Here is a 21,338-nt window from a genome sequence, read left to right on the forward strand (position 1 = left end):
CAAACCTCTATATTTGGATTCTTTATTGGTTGTTTATTTCTTTGAAATTAGAGTGCATGCTGACTATTTGTTTTTATTGGATAGTTCAAACTTTTTCATGCTCATGGTGGACAGCTGATGAATTAGCAGGATATCTTTTTCCTTCTTTTTTAAAGTTCCCTTTTTTCCACCTATTCTAACTACAAGGAAAAATCCCATTTGCCTGTCTATTAACGCTTTTACTTTATTTGTCTCATTCCTTTCCATAGCAATGTTAACTCCCACAGTCTTGTGTCGACTCATATTAATGCTCTGGAGCAATGTCTCTATCATAAATACCAGTATACAAGATTATTTCTAAATCTTCAAACTGTAAATACAATCCATATGTATAATTCATTTCCATAGAGGTTTAAAGTTCAAACTTGCTGCATTGCAAGATTCCTTCTGTTTTGCTCCAGGCTCCATGCAACTGTTTTAGATCTTGAAAATAAAAAAAGTCTGTAGCTAGCGGTATGGATCAGTTTATTCAATAATCTGTCCTACCTAAAATTGTATAATGTGGCTGGTAAGAAACACCTTAAAGAATTTTAAACAACCCCAGTTTTAGAGGTCAGAATGCAGTTACATTGAAATAATTAAGACTGCCTTAATTCTGAAGGAATTGTTTAGGGGTTTCTGCAGTAACATACGTTTTTTTCTGCAGTATTTTCTATATTACTGATGTTTTGTCAGATGTAGAGATATTTTTACTGGAAGCTTTATGCTTGAGAATTATACAACTGTAACGCAGAATCATATCTATTTATCTAGTGAGGTGCTGTAAGGAAGTACTCTACCACTTAAAATATTAAAAAAAATGTGGCACTTCTTGGGCTCTTACTGTGCAATAGATGTATAGTAAATAAATAGTGAAAGTTGTCTCTGCCCTTGGCAGGGAGGTCAAACTAAATTATATATAAAAGTCCATTTCAACCCAAACCATTCCATGATTCTATGATCTGCCTTCTGGCCACGTGGAAGTTTTGTCTGACTTGGAGGGACACAGAGATAAAGGGCCAACAGGAAACTTCCACTGCCTCCTTCTTGCACTAAAGGGTGCTCCTAAAAATACTCGAGAGTCAAGATACATGCTTTCCAGTAGAAGACCTTCTCTTCTAAGGGATAAAAGACGTATATCATGAATTGGGGATTATAAGCTTATATAAGGAATTGAAACTTAATAATCAAACTAACCAAAACACACTGGCAGTTTTACAGTGTTCCAGAAGAGACATGCAGACTGTTTGTGGCTTTGCTGGGCATGTCTTTCATGGATTTATAATGATATGTATTGAAATATCCAAAGTAGTTTTTAGGGAGTTTTTGCTTGCTGAATGATCGGTTTCAGTAGGAGATTCTACACAGGGGGTAATGATGGTTTTGACTGATTAAAACAGAAAAACCCACTGATATGTCATGGGGAAAAAAAATAGAAAATATAAGGAAGAAAGTTGAAACTATCATTCTACCCTACAGTGGCGTGCCCTTATGTAACACCGATTTTATAACAAGACAGGAACAGCGGGCTTATCCAACCTATTTAGTAGAGGAGTGGAATAATGATTTGGATTTATAACACTGGGAGAAATTGTATTGGCAATTCAAACAAGGACGCTTATTTCCTCTTCCTTGAAAATCCTTTCCTTATAACCAAGGCATTTAGGTGGACTGAGCCACCAACAGCCTGGTTCATTCCATATGCAACAATCAGGACCTAGTGCACCTAATTAATAAACAGATGGCAATAGCCCTGTGGGTCTCTAAGTCAGTAAGGGCTTTTGTGCTCTACTGATTATGTCACAATATCCTTTCTTAAAGGATACATATGCCAAGACTGGAAAATGGCACAGCAGATGCTTCATCTTGATTTCAGCAAGGCAGGAAGCCTGCCAAGATCCCAGAGTAGTGTCCAGACAGTTATGGAATGAGTTTAATCTTGTTACAGCAGGAGGCAGAGTCTGCCCCAAGACTGCTGAGGAGGATAATTCAGCAGGAAAGTGATTTTGAAATTCAGAGAGCAGGTAGGATTATAGTAGAGTGACCTCTTTAGGTAACACAATGCATGACCAACTTCCTAGAGAAAGACTTGGCACCCTGCACTCTGATGAGTGTGCTGTTGACCTTTTTAGTTTAGTTCTGTCTCATGTCATTCTCAGATACTTTCTGGGGACAGCAATTCAAAACTAGCTTGCACGTTTCTGTCTAAAGAGGTGGGCACAAGAATGAGAAAAGTGTCATACTGCAAAGGTGAATATTTAACTAAACATATATTAAAGGCATGAATGCTGCCTCTAACTATAGTAGCAAACATTGTTATTATTTAGTTTTGCACTTACAGTGTCATTTTTTTGGCACACTCAGGGTACATGATTTTCAAATTATTAGAAAGTAATATTTTGGGTAGAACCATGAATATGAATATTATGGTATGCACAACAATTGAAGAATTTATCAGACATACAAAAATCTAGCAAATAGACTGTCAGTAGCATATCTGTTTAGATGGCTGCTTTACCATTCTAATATTAAAAATATTCAGGGACACCAGTTGTCAAGTAGCACACTGTAAGAGCACTCCTTTCTCCTGATTTCAGTTTCCACCAAGAAGAAACATTCGTAAGTGTTAAAGTCCCTTATAATGTCAGCATGAATTCATTCTAAAGAAATGTAGCTTTCAGTTAGTTCACAAGAGATCCAACTTGTTGGAATGGCTATCCAAGTGCTGTAGGACATACATTTTCTCCATAACGATGTTTACTTAATTTTAACAGTCAACGAGAGAGACAGTCTTGTTTATGGCCACTCTAAGTGCAGGAACTTTTAAGGCAATGATCACTAGCCATAAATATGACCAAAGGTATCTGCAATTATTTAACCTAATATGATCTCAGGATGGACCAGATTTTGGGGGCTCCTAATAGTGTATGTTACATATGGATTTTCTCAGACAAGTAGAAAATTATTCTCAACTATTATTTTAAGCCATTTATTTCTGGTTTTGTCATTCACACATATAGTTTATGTTTTACAGTCACTTTTTATTAAATTTTTTTGAGTGGTTGCAAGTGGACAGAAATTAAACCAAAATGTAATTGGTTAAGCAACTACTTTGCTTTGTGGCAAGCTGAATTAGTTTGGATAGAGTGAAGAAGTCCTGTTACTTACCATATCTGCTATGATTTCACTGTTATAGAAAGGGCAGTAAATAAGGGAACCAAGCAGAGAGGTCTTATAATTTTCTACCACATTCTAAATAATCCACTCCTTCCTTAGTCTCTTGCCTAGGACTGAATAACAACATTTACAGACTACTGAGTTCACTTGATACAAAAACCATCTGCATAGTCATGACTGACAAGTGCTGTTAATGCCAGAGTCTCTAGAAACAGTGTGTGTGCCTAGTTCTTTCCTTTGCTATTCAGGGAGAAGGTTCCACCTTGTCGTGTTGAACGTCCTTTTCTAAGCATGAAAAATTCTGCCTTGGTTCTCATAATCTTTCTGCTTCAATTTACATTAATACTGTTGACCAATTCTCCTTTAAAATCCTATGCAAAATTATGCTTACAAGTCAGCTTTAGAGATCTGAAAATTGCTTAATGTAGCATTTAGGCACAACTGTCTTCAGAATAGTCCTGTAATTGCAGAGGAGGATAGAGTCAGTCAGTTCCCTGTACTGGAAGCAATGTTATCCTTTTTTTTTCTTTTCCACTGATGCATTAAAATCAGAAAAGGAGTTAACCTAATGGGTAGTATTTCAGCAGTCCTGGGAGTGTATCTAAACTAGTGCTTTAGCTGAGATCAGTAATGTAGTTATGGAGCAAATGTCCCCATCATCCCACTTACTGTACTTGGTCTCACATGACCTTCCAGCTGTAGAGCACATAAACTAGACTCTTCTGGGAAGAAACTAGACTGGAGGGCATGTTCCAGGAACACATCTAATGTTCTTTGACAGGCAGTCCATCGACAGGACAAAGCTGGCATTAGTCTGAAGTGAATGATTTGATTTAATTTTCACTGTAATGGTTTTACTCACTTAAATGTTTCCTCTCTGGTGCCATAGTTACATGGTAAAATCTGTTGCTTTAGTATCTTTTTGGCATACCTTTATCAAATTCCAGTGTGTGAAAGCAATGTCCTTTCCCTACTGTCTTGTTTCAGATGATATGGCACAACAACAAAAGCTTAAGTGCCTTGCCCAGCTGGACAAGTTAAATCTGAGAGTCACCGTCAAATTTCAAAACTTTCACATAATCTTTCACTTTGTGTGAAAAATATCCTCAGCTCCCCAAATTGTAGTGTAGCAGTCAGCCTTTTCTGCCTGCCATTTGAAGTGATTGAACACAATAAATTCCACAGAATTTGGCACATAAAAGGTATCGTCTCCTATATGTTCTTTACCATTGACTCCCTGTGCTGCTTTTATTAACTACTTTTTCTTTTTTGGGGATTTTTAAAATCTTCCATTTTTATGTAGTACCAAATAACATTCTCTGACCAAGTAGGCACCAGAGGACCTAAGACAAAGTCATTGCAAAGGCAGGATGACAACACCTTATCAGAGAGACTATTGAAGATGTTGCCCAATATCAGGGGTCCTGCTTGCAAGTGATGCTCCTGCCTGCATAGGGAAGATCATGGCTTCTGTGGTAGCTAGGAGGAAGACAAGGAGAAGAAATGGATTCTGCATCCTAGGAACCAAAATATTTTGTTAGATATCTGACTTTAGCTACATGATATGGATCTTTATGATACAGATCACTTCAATGATTAGGTTTAAGCTCTTCAAAACCAGATTAAATGATATTTCAAATGCTTCAAGTGGAGGAGAAATTAACTGACTTGCTGGGTAAATGTCTCTATTATCAGCGAAAAAAGTCTCCAGTACCAAACGCTTTTAGATTACACTGACAGAATAGGCCAAGATTAAGCATTAGCAGTCATTTAATGAAAAATAACAGTACTACCAAACATTTCTTAGGAAGGCAAAACTAAAGGTGAGTCAGGTTGTTCACAGTATGCTGGCTCTGGCCTTTAAGGCGATTAAATGCATCATTGAATGTTATTACAGAAAATTTACAAGAGATATGCTTTGTGCTGTGTCCCCTAATGATTGTTTGGGCTTATCAATGATGTAACACAGGATCTTCACAAAATCTCTACTATAGGGTGCCTGATAGCCTCCACAGTTTTTAATAGCACAACAATCAAGGGGTTGAAAGAAAGTACTTATAGCCAGGTTCATTTTTCATAACAGGAAACAGCACATAGATAAAATGATTAAACCAGTAATACCTATATCTGTTCCCCCTTACCTCCAATTTAATATTTCATTTTAAAGCTCCCAACTACCTCCATTTCTGATTGACAGAGCTGAATGCAACCTCTCGTTGCAATGCGTTTTTTTGATACTTTCTCTTCTCCTTATGTGTCTTTCTTTCAGCAGGATGAGAAATAATTTTCTCTTCCCTTCCTCTCCAACTAAACAGATTCAATACTAAGTTTTAGTATTCCCTTTGATTCTTGTACCTGCAGTATCTGGTAGTGGGCTCTAGCCAGGAGCTATTTTTTCTTTAATTATTTGGTTATTATTTTCAAAAGACATGTGATACTCCCAAAGATAATATACTGTTCTTGGCGACATTTTTTTTCCTGTGTGTCTCCTTGTTTTTTGCCTCCTCTTATTCAATGGAATACATATATGTATAATGACTTGGTCCTAAGAAGGATAGAGAAATGCTTTGATATTAACCTTAAGATGCTTCAGTTCTGTATTCTTGCATTGCGAATGTATATAATTCATTAATTTAATTTGTAAAGGGATTACTTCAGAATAATCTCATTAGAGATGATCATATTACCAGATAGCCTTACATAAGACAATCTCATTAACTGTGCCTCAGGATGTCACTTTAGATATCTGTTTTCTACTCCAGATATAAATTCATGACATGCTTCAAATTGGCTTCAAACTTTAAACTGACAAGTGTTCTGTATGATGTGTGTTAACCATGTTTAGTACATTTGTTTTTGTAATTTGTAAATATAGATGCTTTCACTAAAATTTTAAAGAATTTAAATGCAAGTAGGGATTTAAAGTACTGCACAACCTTATACTGGAATGATTCTCTATCTTGTATAACATATACAATTCATATCTTTAAATATTTTTGATGTTGTTGCTCAGACTGAATTTTTCACCCACTTTTTAGATTGCTGCAAGTATCTAACATAGACTATCTGAAAGTAGTAATAGACAATTCCTGTTGATTTTGAAAATATTTAAAATTAACCCTTCTCGGTTTTGATTGTGCAATGAGAATTATAAAAAAACCCCAAACCAAACCAAAACAACAACAACAACAAAAAAAACCAAACAAAACAAACAAAAAACCAAAAACAAAACCAAAAAAAAACCAAAAAAAAACCAAATGACCTTTGATTTATTGTAGGAGGAACAGATTTCTATTCCAAAACACATGATGAGGAAAGAATTGTGTTCTGTGCAACTGGGAGCAGTTTCAGAAATGTGACCCTGCAAATCAAAAGTGTTTTTCTGTAGTTATCAATTCTTTTTCTGTACATTATGTTTTAAATGCAAACCAGCTGGCTATTCCTTCTAGAATAAAGAAGAGTAATGTTTGGATTTGAGCTGGTGGAAAAAGAAGGTTGATACAGACACAGCATGAAGAATTCATCCACATTCCTTGGCCATGACTTTTTTGGAGACCTTAAAACTATTTCCCTTAGCATTCAGTAAACCTGCCAGTGAACTATAGTGTTAAACTGTTCCGTCAGGTTTTTGGTGACAACTGAATCATTGCTGCTGATCTTCCTACTTCACTGAGTAAGATGGAGAAGGTTTATTAAACAGTTGTTTCAGTTCCCTAAACTACCAATCAAGTAGACTGGCTTCATTCCCTCTCCAGACAGTTGTTCTTTTGACCCAACAGGATGATGCTTTTCCTTTTCCTCTTTCCAGCACAAACTAATATGCATAACAAGGATGTGCTATCTACTTTTGGCTATTTGCCAAAAGATATCATTTTTTTAATTTATAACAAACTTCTAAAAGTGCATACAATGTGCTATGTCACAATTTTTATATTATCACAGATTATTTATGCTTTAGAATTTTGTTCAAGTTTTTTTTCCGACCTGTCTGAAAGGAAATTATAGAGCAGTGTAAGTCTTGTTTCTCTACAAGAGGACAGTGCAACTATGAGATATTGCTTATCTACCACTAGACTCTTCTGTAGGATTCTGAAGTGAGATCTATGATTTTAGGCTGCTGTATTGAAAATCTACGTGCAGGCAGTAGGAGCACTGTTCCAGTGACATACAGTCAAGTGCCCACATTATAATGATAACATATAGCTCCGTTTCACCTTTATCTCGCATAAGACTGTCACTATCACCAGAATGGTTAAAAGTGCTTGAAAAGTTGTTCTTGCTGAAGAATGGCAAACTGAAGCGCTGTGCCAGCAAGACAGTGACTACAGTGGGAGATGAAGGAAAGAAAAACTTCAAAAATTTTCTAATATCTGGTTTAGAAAGCAGAAAGAGCAGCTCTTTAATTTAGTTTAAGGTTCACATAAGGCAGAGCAGAATTCCAAAGAATTACATTCTATTGGTTCTTGTTATTTATGTTTGGCAATTTTTGGCAGGGCCAAAGTAATGCAACATGATGGTATTTGAACCTAGGATACTGGAGTTTATCTAACCAATCCAGAAGTGTGTGAGGACATGACAGCAAAAACCATAATTGTAAAATATTTTATCCAGTGAGGCTGGTACTTGAAATTCAAAACTCACTTTCTTAATTTGTGATCTGGTATTATGGAAAATAATTTTACTAAAGAATGGCTCAATGATAAGAGTTTCATGCCAATATGTTTTAGACAACTCTGCTGATATGAGCTCCAGCAGCAACATGCTTGGAAAGATTCAAGTCTCAGATAGGCTGCTCTTAAACCATATACACTTGTTTAGCCTCTAACAGCATTCTAAATCTACACTGAACACACAATACACACAAAAAAAAATCAGTAGTAATTTAAGAAACAAGCCTGATGTAATATGAAGCTGTTTAACATGTTATTTGTATTTACCTCTAATTTTGCACTCTGTATGGATATACAGTGAAGTCTTATAACCTTGATGCAAGAATGGCAACAAAAAGATCAATACTGACAGAAAAGACTCTAATATACTACTGATTTATAGAGAGAACTGAGTGAAAGAGGATGACCTAAAAGAGAGAATAATCAAACACTGGTGACTGACAGCAGATGAACTCCATAAAAGCAGTGTAGTTGAAATTATCACCTGTGTTCATGGAAGAAGAATTTCCCTATTTCAATTAACTGATTTTGAATTGTAAGATATTATCTGCAAAATACTAAAAATGTGTGATACATATTTTTTTAGGCAAACAACCCTTATGAATCTTTACAACTGGTTGGATAGCAAGGTGAAGGCAAAGCAACACTGGCAGTTCCCACACACACAAAAATATGTTATTCCCCCCCACCCCCCACAGTTACTGAGGAAATTTATGTCTGCATTTGAGAGCAGATTAGGAACATCTGTCTGCTCTGTAATTGTACCTTCTAATATACACTAACCAGTTTCTGTTATAAGGGAGTAAGATTTTGGATTTTGATGTACAGTTCATTAAATGAGGCTCAGAATTACATACTCAGTTCTAGCACATGATACTGGAACTTTATCTGAAATATCTGAGAACGTTTGAATATCGAGTTTTATGGTACAGGTAATTAAAATTACATTACTTTAGAGAAATAATTATGGTAAATTGACATCCATATAAAATTCTTGAAATAAGGTTTACAAGAGAAATTCAGTTAGTCTTTAATTATGATACTGTTAATGATGAGTGTAACATTCAAAAGAATTGGGGTCAGGAAGCTAGACTTCTCACTGAGCTATGTTTGGGGCAGTGGCTTTCAGCCTTTTTGAGATAATGACTATTAACTCTGGAAGAAAAAATATCTCCTGAGCTAATAAGACAGAAGCAGGAAGTACTTACCCAACTGTGAGGCACTGGATTATTATGTTAATTATTGGGTTGGAACCAACTCAAGTGTGTGGGTGGGGGGGGAAAGGGATGAGACAAATCCCTTGGAGGTGAGATGATGCCTTATCTCACATGCCAGACCCTGTGAGCCTCATGGGGTAACCCTGGAGCAGCTGTCTGTCAAAGGTAGCCCAAGAACATGACCTACACCACACCCCGGAGCCCCTAACCAAGCCTTAAATTAGCTAGCACACTCGGAACACTGCCCCTCACCCTGCCCTGAAGCCCCACAGTGACCAGTGGGTTGGAAGTCCTGCTTGGGAGGGGTGGCCACAGGGGACCAAAGCACATAAAAACAGCAGCACATGGTCTCCATTTCGCTCGAGACCTACCACCTGGCCGTGTGAAGCTGGACTTGCCCAGGAGTCTCTATAGATAGCTATTTTTCTCTTATTCTTCTCTCTTTCTTTAATCCTTCTTCTCTTAATCTCCTTTCTTAATATTTTGGGTAACTTGGGACTGAATATGTTGTATTTTGCTAAGTTGTATGTGTTAGCATGTGCTAAGTCATAGCTTTGTGGAATACTTTTTTTGGTTGTACGTTACCCTTTTAAACTTTTGCCAAGATCTCTTATTTCCTGAAGTTATCAGTAAAAGTATCTTCTGAGCAGCATCTTCTCTTTGTGCTACCTCAAAGTATTAAAAACGGAGGACCGTTCTAGAGGTTCAGTGGGTGAATTTTTGGAGCTGTGTATATTTTTAAAGTAAAACACCTGTCTGAGCTTGTAGCTTCGGGGCTGGGGTCTTACACCTACGTGCTGTGCAGACACATGGTGAAGTGTAAGCTGCTCCATGAAATGTAGCATGTGTGTTGAGGGGAAATACCATCAACACAGGCCATGCAAGGCTTTGGGCAGCCCAGTAGATATTCCTCCTAGTAGAGTACTGCCCTATGCCTTGAGTCATGTATTAATACTGACCTTTTATGGTATTTGATTCTTTTACATGAAAAAATTGAAGTTAGGACTCAGTCCTGTTATTCACCCTCAGTAAATGTGAATACCATTGCTAAAACAATCTTATGCATTTGGAAAATACCAGAATTTACAATGGCGTACTCCACTGTTACTTATAGAAAATGAAAATTTCTAGTTCACTAAACTAAAAGTATGCCTAAATGGACACATATTTATTCAGAATTTTTTTGAGTCTGTGTAGTATTGTTGTAAAAGGTTGGTGGAATTGTTTCCTTAAGGGTTCTGATGAGATGGTCTTTTGATACATTTCCTATTTTTTAGCCTGGAGTTGTGCAGTAATTACAGTACATCAACATCTGAAGAACAGTCTGGGAACAATTGCAGTTTTCCCTGTGGACTTGATAAAAAATTGAGAATCGCTATCCAAAAAACTATATTACCTTTCTTTACATCTGCAGAATTTTTCTATCTATCTAAAATGTCAAAAGGAAGTACCTTTGAATTTGTTTCTATTGCTTTTAATAATTTAAATCTCAGAAATATTTTTATAAATAAAACAAAAACTGTAGCATAGTACTGAAACTTTAATGTCATAGTACAGTGGGCTCAGCCTAACATAGTCTGTTTACACTGCTCTGCAGAAATTTTTATCTTACAGTGTAACTTCTTGGGCAGTAGGGCAAACAAGGCAAAGAGAGTTTCTTTAGAAGCTAGTCTCCTGCCCAGTCTTAAACTTCTTCCCAGGTTTTCTCCAGTTCACTTACACCTTTGTGTTTATTGTCAGGAGACTCCATGGCTTTTTTTTCCTCACCAGCTTTCAATAGGCTATATGAACTAGAATCCTATTTATTTCTGGTTCTGTTGCATGCTCAAGCCTAGTAAGTGCTTTTTTCTCATGTTAGCCAACAGTCTAACATCCGTCCTCATGTGTCCAGAAGTATAACTTTGATCACTCAGCATTTAATTTAATCGAAGGCCATATTTCTGCTTTATGTATCAGCAATGCCATTTTTTTGTTCCCATGGATGTTTGTAGCTCTCTGGATTGGCAAATTTTGATTGTCTGAAAAAGTATGGTCTGCTTTACTTATTTATTCATGCCCCCCACTTTCAAGTCTGCATTCTTATTTTCTATCACTAGACTTCAAAATTATTCCACACTTATATTAATTGCTGATCAATTTTTGCAATGTTCACTCTTAACCTTTTAAATTCAGTTATTTTCAGATCAACTGAATTAGAGAAAAAGGAATAATCAAGTCTTGAACTGTCATCACCAAATGCTTATCACAACCTTCGGTTTAACATCTGGGAGACATATAAAGCAGCATTTTTCCACTGAGAGTAGAGCCCAATCATGAATCCACAGATTAAAAATAAAAGAAAAAAAAAGTATCACATAAAAGTATAAGCAAAGGATATGTTTTGTCTTTTCTATTTTAGTATACTCCAAAAGAGTTTAATGACTCCAAGAATAGTGAATCATTGTGGCTAATAAGACTGCTTTGTCTTTTGTCAGCATGGTGCTTTTATAATAAATTTTATGGAACTCCTAGCCCAGTTACACAACTGAAACCTGACATATGAAAGGACATTGAAGCTTCTAAGCTAAATGTTCTTTCTGTATTAATCTTTAAATTTCTTATTTATTCTCTGATAGTTTTAGTATAAAATACATGAAGTAATATGGATATTTGTGTTGGCTACATATACAAAGAAAAAAGCAACAAACCTGCAAATATATACACCTAATTACTTAAAACCCCACAGCAATACTGTTTTTTTAAAATCTTTTCCCTGAAGAAGGATTGATTACATATTTTACTTGAAGATTTTTCATATATATAATATATTTGTAAGAAGAAATCCTCCTACCACTGGTAACGCATTCCAAAAGAAGCAAAATTTCAGATCCAACTGCTGTAGTCAGAGATCTAAAGTTTTCATCTTTTTCTGCCTTGTTACTAAACCTTTCAGGCAAAAATTCTCATCTGCACAACATTGTCCTGAAGCAAGGAAGAGAAAGCTGTGTTGCAGATGGAATTCTTGCGAGGGAATCTAAAATGATGGAAAAATTTTGCAGATATCATCAGGTTATCTGTTCTGTAACACAGGACTGCAGCTTTAGCTGAGATATACATCTGATAAAGCTGTGAGTTTTGATAATGTATTTCTGCCTTTTATATGCCACCTATTCTTTCTATGATCGCGGTCATTTGTATGGAGTTATCAGATTTCAAGCACTGAAAATGGTGCACTAATTTTACAGGCAGGTATACACATTTTTTGCCCATGCCATCAATTTCTGAATTATACATACTCCCACACATACAGACACACTGGCGGTTAGCAAAGTGAATATTAGCAATACATTCTCAATTACATTTTCCTCTGAAGAGGTTGAGTTGTTTCACTTCTACAGTCACAAAGGTTATGTGAGGAAATGAATAAAATTATTTTTATAGTAGTAATTCAAGCTATGCTAAAGTATAACAAAGAGGAATATCAATTCAGTGGTTAATGTAAAACTTACCAAAAATTATTCGTTTTCCTTATTCTAGCATTTCTCAGATAGAAATTGACTTTTTCAGTCTGTTTGGACTTCTATATGTACTTGCAGTTGAAAATGTATTATTATTTAGGATATATTACTTGGCAGCATATTAAGCACAGCCATTTTATTGATTTAATTTTTTATTTCTTTAAATCTGCAAACTTCTTTTACATATAAGGGTTCTAAAAAAAAGATCACCCAAAAGAAAAAGAAATAGAAAAGGAGGAAAATATTTTTCAATAAGTGAAAGTTCCCTAGTTCCATTATTTCAGTATTTTCTTCTACATTTTTTTTATAATGGTACTTCAATACTTCCCCAAATAGTATTAAAATAGGTTTTGGATATTTTTTTTTAGAGTAGTGTGCTAAACCCCACATCTTTTAGCAGTGGATCAATCTAAAATAATCAATAAATAGGAGAATTTACCTAGATAAATTTACACAGCATATTACTATCATGCAGTTTTTCTCTGTAAATTTTGAAGGAAGCAATTTGAAAGAAGTTAACCATAATATGCCTTACAAATATTATATTTGAGTTATGTTTTAACATAGTTATATGGGACCTAGAGAATGAAAGAGAATGAATTGTTGTTTTGAAGTATATCTAACATTCTTCTGTTTCTGTATTGTACTGTAATTACTATTAGGTGACAATGCATTTTTAGCTTACCTTCCTATACTATGATTTTAAGTGTTTTAATATTTCTTCATTTCAAAGGCAATGGACGTTAGCTTATAACACAGCTGTGTTCTTATTTTGATTTCTGCTAACAGCATGTCAATGCCCATCACCCATTGAAAATGGGTGTGAAGGCTTGTTTAAAGCACTCTCAATCACTCACAAAATAAGGGCTTTTCTCTTGGATACTCAGTAAACGTGGTCTGCAGATATTTCAACAAATGACTACTTCAGAAGAGTTATAGTACAAGTGTTATTATTGAACTATTTGACTGACAAGCATCATAGATTAATTCTTTTAATGACAACAATATTGTAGATATAAACCACTGAAGACACTTGCATGTAAATATGATTTTCTTATAGCTCTATGCAGTACTTAGGACTGAGTTTAGTCTTTTATGTACATTATGTTTATGAATACACAAATACTTGAATGCTTCAAATTTTCCTAAATGATACCAACATGAACAAAAACAGCACCCTGAAACCCATTTGCAATCACAAGAGACTTTTTAATTAGCAATCACATCTGTGCAAGAATACTATATTTTGCAAAGTTAGCAGCAACCTAAACCATATTATTAAATTTTGAAAAAGATTACAAATCTCAGTAGACCTGTTTAACGATTCAAAACCTAGTGTGAAATGATACCTCTGGCCTCCTGAGTCTAGTTTGAAAATAGCTAAATTTTCCATAATGATGTCATTAAATATTTAATAGTATAATATTTTGAACACCTTTCCAACATAAATGACATTAAAATTTAACCTGTTTAAACTGTTAAAGGTTATGTGAGAAAATTCCATTAGAATACACTTTCAAAGCCAATAAATATGCCTTGATAGTAAAAGATGGCTTTTGTGAAAAAATCCAATTAATGTAAACAATAAAAAAATGAAGATCAAAGTGAACAGGTAGATTCTTTATGAAGTATTTCATAAGGTTATGAAGTAAAATTATGAAACATATTTTATTTTTCAACATTTTACTATTGATCCTATGTAATCCTGATCAGAATGTAGCTGCTAATAGAGTACAATCACTCTATTAAATTATAGCAAAAGCTGTAAAGAGACATTAAGGTGTGAAGAAGTATTTCCATTTTAAGATAAAGCAAAAATTCATTATATGGAAAAATGTCTAATTTTTCTAATAGAATAAAACTTTAAATGTAAATGAAAATACTTTTGCTTATATTCTGGCGATAAATTATCCCCTTGATTTTACTTGCTAGCAATAGATACTCTAAAGGAACTCTGTGACTACAGCTTTTATTCTTTAGATATCAAATATCTTTGCTGTTCCATCAAGGTCCTGATGGCAATAGGTTATGAGAATGCATCCGAGATCTGATCTAATTCCTTTACTGCTAGCAGAGTGGGCAAAAAGCAGCTCATCAAACTAGTATCTGCCTTCACGAGGTTGACGCCTGATTACGATCGTCAGCTTCTCCGTGTAATGGTGTGGTATTTCACTGGATGGACGGAAAACAGCTGGAAGTCACACATCAGCAGTATGAAGAAACAACCATTCCATCACACAAAGTTCAAGGCAGCATTTCAACTCGGCATATTATTCAGGACTCCAAAGATCTGCATCAGTTTGCAAAAGTGACCTTCATACATTTTATGTTTCATTTTAACTAAAAAATGGAAATCTTATGACAAAACTCCTTCTCTTTTAGAGTTTTGCTTTTGGAGGAGAAATAGAAATGCTGGAGGCTTAATAATTATTTTATTTATGATTTAGAATGTGTTAATATGTATTACCAGCTCGACTTTTAAGCTGAAATTTGCCAATTAGGGCAGCAAAAAAAGTGAATCTTTGCAAGATTTCTGTTCACTAAGATTTGTAGTCATTCTCCAAATATTTCTGTATTAATTCAATCTAAATAATTGCATTGACATTACTGGGGTTGTTCATGCAATTGCCAGAACTGAGTTTTATTGTTAAATCTGTAATGTCATGAACGATTCATGATGTTAGGTTTTGTATAATGTGCAGAATGTTATAGTCATTTATCTGAGAGAAAAACACTGTATACTAAGTTCATTTTTGCTTAAAATTAAAAAAATACTGTGAAAAGAGTCATGTATCAAACTCACTGTGGTGCCAAATGACATCCTTTTTAAAGCTCATATAAAATAATTCCAATTGATTGGAAAATCGGTCACAATGCTGAATTGTCTACAGTTGTCTTCAACTTGTCTTTAACAGGAGAGAGCATGGGAGAAAAGAGCTTGTGAGACTTGCTTTGCTAAAAATCATACAGTAGAGTTTAAATCCATTTGTTTTGGCTTCCTGTGTGAGAACAGGTTGTAACTAATTTAGAATGGATATCAGAGGCTGTGATGAAGGGCTTAGTTGTTGGGCCAGTATCAACAGTGGGTTTACATTGCTTGGTAGGTGGACACGTATAAAAAAGCACTGAAGAAATCTGTTCATGGGTGTGGCTGCTTAAGGTCATATTCTCTCAGAGTATACAGCCTCTTAGCAGTTTTGGTTTTAACTAACATAATAATTTATTTTCCTTTCATATACATTAATTTGATGAAATAAAAAATATTCCTCTAATATCCCTTGGATGTTTTTAACAAAGCATTTTGTTTGAATATAACAAATTTCATTTAGGAATTGAGCGCTGACAGAAAATCTTGTAATGTGCATGAGAAATTCGAGAGATTTTAAATGATAAAATGATATTTTCTCCTATTAATAAAAGACCTTACTATGTGATCTTTCCTTTCATCCCTATTCTTATTTTTGCATAGGGAAACAATAATTTTCTATGGATAATTTTCTGTGTTCTGCAACTTCTTAAATAGATCATGAAAAGAAGCAGAAAACTTATAACAGATTTTGATTATGACCAATCTCTAGATTTTTAGAGGAGGATCGTTCCCACATCAAATCGGCTTTTATGTCTGTCTCCACTGTCATAAATCTTCTTTACTTTTCAGTTATTTTTTTCTTTTTGACAATCACCTCTCTACAGTGCTTCTCTCCTTAAACCATTTTCCTAGATCTTAATGGATAGTTTCTCTTCCGTAGCCTCATCTCTCCCTCATACTTTGTCTTATTAACTTCAGACTTTCCAGAAATAAATGCATTTAAGACAAAATTTGAGGGGTGATAGTGCAGTTTTAGTAGAGTTCAGTGCAAGCATTATTGTTGAAATTCAGGCTTTCAGTTGGATTTCAACTTGGAGCAGTAATATGAAGTATATAGTCTGTTCTACCTAAAGTACTATTTTAATTATAATTGAAGTAATAATTTACTCTGCTAGAGCCTGATTCTTCAAAAGTTATAGTTGCAGTAAGCCCTTCTCATAGCAGTCAATGACAGATTTGGTGTTTAGCATGAGAGCTTGCCTTTAGCTCTAATTCCTTCCATTTCTTTATCTCTCTCCATGCTTTTCTTACAGAAATATTTTAATCTGCATGCACAACCACCACCTAACCACCATCTTGACATCTAACTTTTTACATATATGTTTCTTGGAATTAGTTTTCAATTATCCCATCTAGTCTTTCTAAATTTATTTGTATTTTATTTTTTAAGACAAATGGCTGATTTAGTCCCAAGTTAATATTTACCTTAAACTGAATTCTAAGGCAGTGAAAAACTGAATTCTTCTTTCAATAAGTAAACTTCTTTGTATTTATAACATGTGGTATTCATAATTTATTAGATAACATGTCATATTTTAGTCCACAAGAGACATAACGAGTTTCACACTGGGGTATCAGCACGGGGCTCGCCTAAGGGAAACTTGGTTATTTGAATAAGACAGAAAACCTATTGATTTAATGTTCAGGACTCCAACAATTTGTCTACAGCATGATAGTGAAACACTGTGTGGAGCTCAACATTAAACTGAACACTAATCTTAGAATTTACCAGCAGGCACAGGAAAAAAAGAAAAACAGGATCTTAATTACCTCATCAGTTATGTAGGTACAGAGCTTATGCACTTCAGTAGCAGTCATATATGTAGAAACAGACAGATGACATGGGGTTTATTTTTGATATTTCATTCCATGGCTACCTTTATTGTGTTTTCTGAAAAAAAGCAGCTTTGACTTAATGAATAGAAGAAAATATCTGGGGTGTTTTTGCAATGAAAACCCAACTTTGCAAAGAAGGAAAATATTTTAAAGTGCAATTTAGATTTGGTTATATTTCATTATCTGCAATGTTTAAGACAGGACAGATTCCTTCATTTTTTAGAGAGTAACAGAAGGTATACGTCCATACGTGTAAGTCTCCTAGTCTCAGAATGAGTCAATAGAATTATCCATTATTACTCTTTCCTCCAGATATTCTTAAGGATACTATTGTCCAGCTGTAGAATAGACATGGCACTAACCAAATCCCAGATGACAGCGGTCAAGAGCCCTTGCAAATGGCTATGGAAGCTGTCTATAGCTTCTCTCTCTATTTCCATTCATTCCTGAGATAAGAATGATGAAAGTAAGGAGTATGGGGGTTGCAGCTTTAATAACTATTATATGTAGGTAACTTTACCATGCCACACTGTGAGGTTACTAGGACAAAACTGTACTTAATTCTGCATTTGAATATAATTTAATTGACAGATTGTACTTACATTCATTTTGTTTTTTGTTCCTGCATCTTGGAGAAAAAGAATAGTCAGATGTAAATACACATACTGATTTCTTCTTTCAAAAAATTCAACCTCAATTATTTGCTCTTTATGAATGGAGCTCTACACATGCACAAATATTTTCTTAAATCATTGGTTAACACATGCTGTTCTTAGCAACTGCTATTTCACACTGCCACTTGTTAATTCATAAATTGGTTCATTGAGTCTAGTACAATGGAACAACACTGGTCATGTATTTCTTGAAAGAACAGAATGATACACACAATCTATGTCAAGACTTCTTCCTCTCCTCTTTGTTTTGGAATTCAGTGCCCACCAAGTTCTGTATAAAAATGATTCAGTCTTTTTTCATAGATCTAGGAACTATCATTATCATCACAGGCAGTAAATTACACAGTCTTCTATCAGACTGATGAATGGATGTTCTGCTAAACCATCTGGCATACTTCTATTAAAAAGGAGGTCCTTTTTTTCAGATGGAAAATCCTTTCAAAAAAGTCTATCCATCATAGCTGAGCTCATTGCATCTTGAGTTCCTAGGTATTGTATACTTAGTATTTTCACATTTTTTTGTATTGATTATTCTTTCTAGATCCAGTAATTCTGTTTTTTATATCTTTTGAACACAATTCTTTGTATACGCTGCTAAAGAGTGAAATTTTTGAGTAAAGGAGAGGACATTAGGGAATAAAATATATTTATTCTTCTTTAAAGAATTTTTGATGTATGTATACAATTTTGTGTGGACAGCTACCACAGAACACGGCTTAGAATAGGTGCTTTCTTTTCCTCTGTCAGTGATCAACTTCCTCAAACAGTGTGGCCTTAAAATCCTAGCACTGTGATCCATAAAGAAGAGATAACAACCACGAGGATGCTCTTTTGTACAAACTTGCATTTGTTTTTGAAATATTTCAGCACTCCCTAATTTTACCAGTATATTGCTTTATGCATTTTTCTTCTTTTGTTCTTATTTAGAAGTAGTAAGACCTCATTTTTTATTTATCTGTGTAATAATAGGCAACCTCTGGTAATGAAAATCTCTACCGTATAACTAAAAAATTTATCTATCTTCATATGTTTCAAAAATATTTAATCTGACGATTCAGTAGCTATTTGAAAAGAAAAATTATTTTGGATCAGAAGAGGTTAGGAATGACATTTTACCTCTGTACATGAGTTGTGTTAGCTGCCACGTATAGCTGACAATGCGGTTATATATGCACAAGATATCTTCAAAACATAGTTTTATATAGCCTAGAACTACCAAACTCCTATGGCTTTATGCCCATTCAAAAAAGCCTGTCAAGAGTTTGACAAGGATGAGGTACAACAGTAACTTTCCTCAGTGGCAAGTTTGCAGGAGAAGTATCTTCAAAAATGAGAATTAGTGCATTAGGAAGCTGTGTGATCTAAAATATGGAATTCTACACACAGATGAATTCTTCACAGAAAGTTTTGTATTTTGTGTTAAGCATCTTTCACTGGCTGAAAAACTTTTTGTACTTCTATGCTACCCCGCTGTTACAAATAACAACACAAAAAATTACCAATGATTGTACACAATGAGTGACAATACAGATTGAACAGTTACCACAAAATGGAGAAATACCCTTTTTTTTCCATTTTGAGTACAGAAGATGTTGCTAAGACTTCTGTAAGAAGGAAATACAAAGATGAATAGGCGTCTCTGATAACAACACACAGTCTCCTTCTTGTGTAATGCAGAATTGTTATAGCATTATATTTCTTGTGGAACAGATATTTTCATGGGGGATTCTTGCAACCAGCATTCATTACTTTGGCAATGCAAAGACCACCTGGTTCCAAAAGCTTTTTTAATCACCTCCTCTGTGCCATAACATTCAGTACTTCTGTCTCTACATGCGCTACTTAAACATTGTATGAATTAAGGCAAAGTCTGTTAAAAAATTAAAACAAAATTCACACTTCGCAGTATATATATTCTAAACAATGTATAATTTCATGTGCTGATACACAAAAGGGGGGAAAATGTTGTTTCAGTGTAGAAAAAAAAATAATTTCTATTTCTGCAATGCAGTACCGTATTTCCTCTAGTTGCAGAATACATGGGTCTTAAAATAGATTAGATGTGGGATACAGAAATTTCACTGTGCTACCAGTTAGATTTTTTTTTCTTATGAAGATAGAATAAGAAAAGTAGGAAGAGTCCTTTGGTCAAGAGGAAAGAGTGAGAAATTCCAGATGTTTGCACTTACATATACTTGGAAAGAAAAGTTTGAAAATATGGATAGGGGCAAGTATGACACAGTATAGAACTGGAATCTCAAAGTTTATGCAGCATCACTGCTGAGAGAAGAATATAGTAGAGATATGGGCCTCAGTTATGATGGAAAGAAAAGTGCCTAAGAATGAGAGAGCATTCTGGGGAGTTTTCCGAAACTTGAAAAGTCAACAAATTAACCAAATCCAGGTCTTGGAAAGAAAAAAGAATCTCCCTGTAAAGAATAAAAATTTAAACACTTTTTCCTGTTCTGTCTTTCAAAACTTTTTCAAATTAACTTTTGAAATATATGGAATATTCTAGGTTATATTTGCATATCAGCTGATTTCTTCAGGTACATGATCCTCTTAGGTTTTCTTTGAAATGTTTAGTATAGAGAAAAGTTGTTACTGCTCTGGCCATCCCCAAGGATTTATAGACTTTCATTACCATAAAGGACTGGCATCTATGTTGAAGTTTATGATGTTGCTTGAAGTATGGTTGCCATTTATGTGTATTTAAAGTTAAAACTTATTATAGGGAAAGTTTTCTGACCGTTGCCTTAAGAGTTATGAAATTGTATTGTAATTTGGGCAGATTAACAACTTAATATTTGAATAACTCTCAAGAAATACCTTCACATATCTGGAAACATGCTATAGTAATTGCAATAATATCTTGACCAAGAAGAAAAGGTCAAAACTACTTCTTGGATAAGTTAGGATTAATGATCCTGGAGGGACATGTTTGCATTTGAGTAAATTACTAGAAACCATTATACAAGGGTAAAAGTATACAAAAAGAACAAAACTGGCAAAGCCTTCCCTGCTATGATTTTCTGCCTAAAATTTTCTCCTTTAAATGGAACCTGACATAGAGTACATTTTAAACATATCCCAAACCTAAACTTTATCTTCTGCATCTTGCAAGCATGTAAAGCTTGTCAGTGAGGTACAAAAAAAGAAAGAAAAATAAGATATTTTTGAATTAAATCTTTGTGTAAGCAGATCGAGGATAGTTAATGGTAGTTTCCCTTATCTTTTTTTTTTACTGCTTTTTCCTTACTGACATTTGTAAGCAAAAAGTTTTCAGGATAAGTAATTAAGAGAGAACTTCACTGTTTTGGTGTGACATTCTTAAAGCTGAGTGTAGGAACACTTTCCAGACAGTATAACTATGTATTATT

Source organism: Manacus vitellinus, unplaced genomic scaffold (assembly GCF_001715985.3).
Source record: "Manacus vitellinus isolate BGI_N305 unplaced genomic scaffold, ASM171598v3 scaffold_0_pilon, whole genome shotgun sequence".
Taxonomy (NCBI): domain Eukaryota; kingdom Metazoa; phylum Chordata; class Aves; order Passeriformes; family Pipridae; genus Manacus; species Manacus vitellinus.